Source organism: Propithecus coquereli, unplaced genomic scaffold (genome assembly GCF_000956105.1).
Source record: "Propithecus coquereli isolate 6110/MARCELLA unplaced genomic scaffold, Pcoq_1.0 Scaffold247, whole genome shotgun sequence".
Taxonomy (NCBI): domain Eukaryota; kingdom Metazoa; phylum Chordata; class Mammalia; order Primates; family Indriidae; genus Propithecus; species Propithecus coquereli.
The window spans coordinates 3,199,639-3,202,712 of record NW_012148030.1 but is presented as its reverse complement, the minus strand read 5'-3'; the positions used below and the strand labels follow the sequence as shown (position 1 = coordinate 3,202,712).

The 3,074-nt window shown below is 43.0% G+C and overlaps 1 protein-coding gene across 1 annotated transcript in view; it reads right to left on the bottom strand.

Annotated features, from left to right (window-relative positions):
• Positions 1-2,373: 2,373 nt before the first annotated feature.
• The window catches only part of SAMD12 (sterile alpha motif domain containing 12), a 397,831-nt gene continuing 397,130 nt past the window's right edge, over positions 2,374-3,074 (bottom strand). Inside the window, exon 6 of the mRNA XM_012646559.1 lies at positions 2,374-2,874. The gene's annotated coding sequence lies outside the window, so the exon portion shown is untranslated. The remainder of the gene's footprint in view (positions 2,875-3,074) is intronic.

Sequence of the window (3,074 nt, the reverse complement as noted above, 5' to 3'; positions counted from 1 at the left end):
ACAGGTTTAATAAAAGGAAAAGTTAAGCATCAACAGTTGACAGTCCTCAGACATCAAAATATTTATCTCTTATCTCCCCATCTCTTGCTTCCTACTAAACAAAACTCACCACTGCCATTTCTGAATTTCTGGGAGGTAAAATGTCATGCATACATCTTGGGAGGAAGGTATAGCACGGTCAGAAGTAATCACGGGAAATCAGAGGATCACCGTGTAGTAAAGGAGCCAAAAACTGTGAATAAAGTCATTTCTCCATTTTGCCGGTTTAGCTCCTGATTGCTCAGATTTTATGCCATCATGTTGCTAAAACTATCCCCCAAAATGATTTCAAACAGAGGTTGACAGTTTGGAAAACAGTAGCAGTTCATATGCAAATATGTGGTATGTGCCAGGCATTAAGGCGCTTTTAGAGATGCCATCTTCAACTGGGCTCTTCAATGGTCTTTGTTGTGCTATTTTGCTTTCTCATCTCCTTCCTCACCCAACATCTTTCAATAATTTTCCAGGACTCCTTTGGCTCGAAGAAAACAAACGAACAAACAAACAAACAAAAAACCCCAACCTAGGAGACTCTACTTACTTAATTGTTCAGAATATTTTGCAAAGGCCAAAGTAACCATGAACCACCATCATTTAGTGAACATCTGAATGTCCATTTTTCCAAGGGAGTTAACAGTAGTCTCAGAATGTCCCTGGCTAAACCAGTTAATCCCAGCTACAATATCTCAGCACCTGGCAATAGTTCTTTAGGCTTCATCAGGCTCAATTCTGTGTTCCCAGGAAACAGTTATAGCATTAGAGCTTTAGAGAATTCAGCATAGTGATGAATGGTTGTGCTTGTATAAAGGATGGGAATCTAGGGGCCGGGGTAGATATCGAGGAAGGCAACTGAGAGCTGCTTTGGGAAGCTCTAACCAGCTTAGCCCTGGAAGGATGGGCTATACATGAAAGGTACAAATCTGTGGCTTGATACCTCTTCTGCTCCCTACTCCCCGAGGATTTTCCTGGATTACTCTGGCAGAGGGTGAACTCCCTGTCTGAATTAAGATTTCATTGTGGAATAGGTGGGGTGATAATGTTTGGGAAGAGGAGACAGTTTCACGAGGGCAGGGAGAGTGCCGTGTACACTGTTGTCACCCCACACAATGCTTGGCATATTACCGGTAGATGCTTAACACACATTTGCTAAATGAAGGAAGGAAGGAAGGAGGAGGAAGCCCTGCTGCTGGAGCTGGACCTCACCAGACAGGCAGGGAAATTGGAATGTTACATCCAGGGGTGGTGCTGGCAGTCAGGATTTGGCCTCCTAACTCTAGATTTGTAGAAAATTATGGTCTACTGAGGGCCTGGGGGTCCCAGTGTTGACCTGTTGAAAGGCTGGAGCTTGGTGGTAACTGAAACTCCTCTGACTTCCCTCTGGGAAGCCCCCTTCTCTGGCTCTACAGCCTGACAGGCTGTGGTGAGTCATACTGCTGTGACTCACCCAAATCACATTTGGATCTTTCCCCTTCCGTGCCAGGTTTCCAGATCTCAGGCAGGGGTGCCTTCCAACGGGCTGTGCGTTTCCTGAGACCCTGAGAGAAGGCAGACAATGAATATGTACCTGGAGACACCCTAAAAGGCCAAGTTGGCTTGTGCTGGAATGTTCCAGAAGTTGTTATATATGTTTTAAAGAAAAGCCTCCGATGCCTTTCCGTCCCAGGCTGGGACAATGGGCACACAGAACATATTTTGCTGAGTTTTCGATTCAGCCAACTTTATATTTTCAGGAAAAAAATGCTACAGTGTCATGTAGGGTCAGTCGATATGAACATTTCTCTAATGCTCAAAGACAAGCAATAAATAACCGAGTTGACAGGTTTCCCAGGACTGTGCTTTGTTGTAAGACCCAGTAAAAAAATAATTAGTCATGGGTGTAATCCCAGAAAGGATTAAAAGGGAGGTTCTATACTGAGGAAGGAACCTAGTGTGGGACTTGACACTTTTCCTTCTATAGGCACACAGTGGGGTCACTTGATATTTTCTCTCTTCAGAGAATTGTGATTTAAACTTGACCTAGAAATTTTTCCCAAGTGTTCAAGTCAGCCCACACAGGAAAACCGCATCCTGTTGTCCTTACCATTCACCCACTATGATCTTTGATATAAGAAGGCCACTCCCTTTTTTCCTCTGGCAGAACTCTTCTACAGAATGAGAGAATATGTACATCAGCCAAATAGAAGCCTCCTATATTTGAGTATCTGTATGTGCATGTGGTAAGTTGTGCCTAGGTGCAAGGAGCCAAGAGCTAAGATACTACAATCACCAGGCCTTCTTCTGCTTCCCTTTGGTGTTACAATTGATCCAGTTGTTCAGTAAAGTGTCAAAAGGTCAAGTCTAACAGTATCGTGGCCATATTTACATCAACCTACCACAAACCACTAGGGATATGCTAGTAGTGAACTTTGTCTTGGACAGTCTGAGCCAGGAAAAAAAAAAAAGATATATAAAAGAAAAGAGAAAATACGTGTTTTCTCACATGTGCTGAACGTGCTAATGCGTCTCGGCATAGTGTTCTCATATAAAGTGCTTAAGAGTTGGACAGAATACCTTTAGACATAACTAACATAATCAAGACATGTTTACATTCCTACCAGGGCATAATATTGTGAACACTTCCACTGAGATTGCAGAACTGCTGTAATTTTTTTTTCTAAAACATCATGCCATCTGCACACATAATAAAATAATCCAGTGGTTGCCATGCTAAAACAGGACTTCTAGTGAAGGGCACAGACAGCTCCCCAAAGGGAACTTGTATTATGCACAGTGATGACAACTGGAAGCAATTTTCCAGCTAATGGTCTGCCAATGACCACTTGGAACAAGTTGGCACTGTATATTATGCACCTCATTTTAAAATCCACAGCAAACTAAGATTTTTCCAAAGCCCATAATCTTGACTGAATGGGTGTTTTTCCAGTTAATCCAGTTAATCTGTCAATGCTCCAGGGATATCTTCTGGCAGTGCCATGAGTTAGTCTTTCTGTGAGGAACAGGCCATGTTCGTATCAACTGGCAGGACAGCAGCTTGG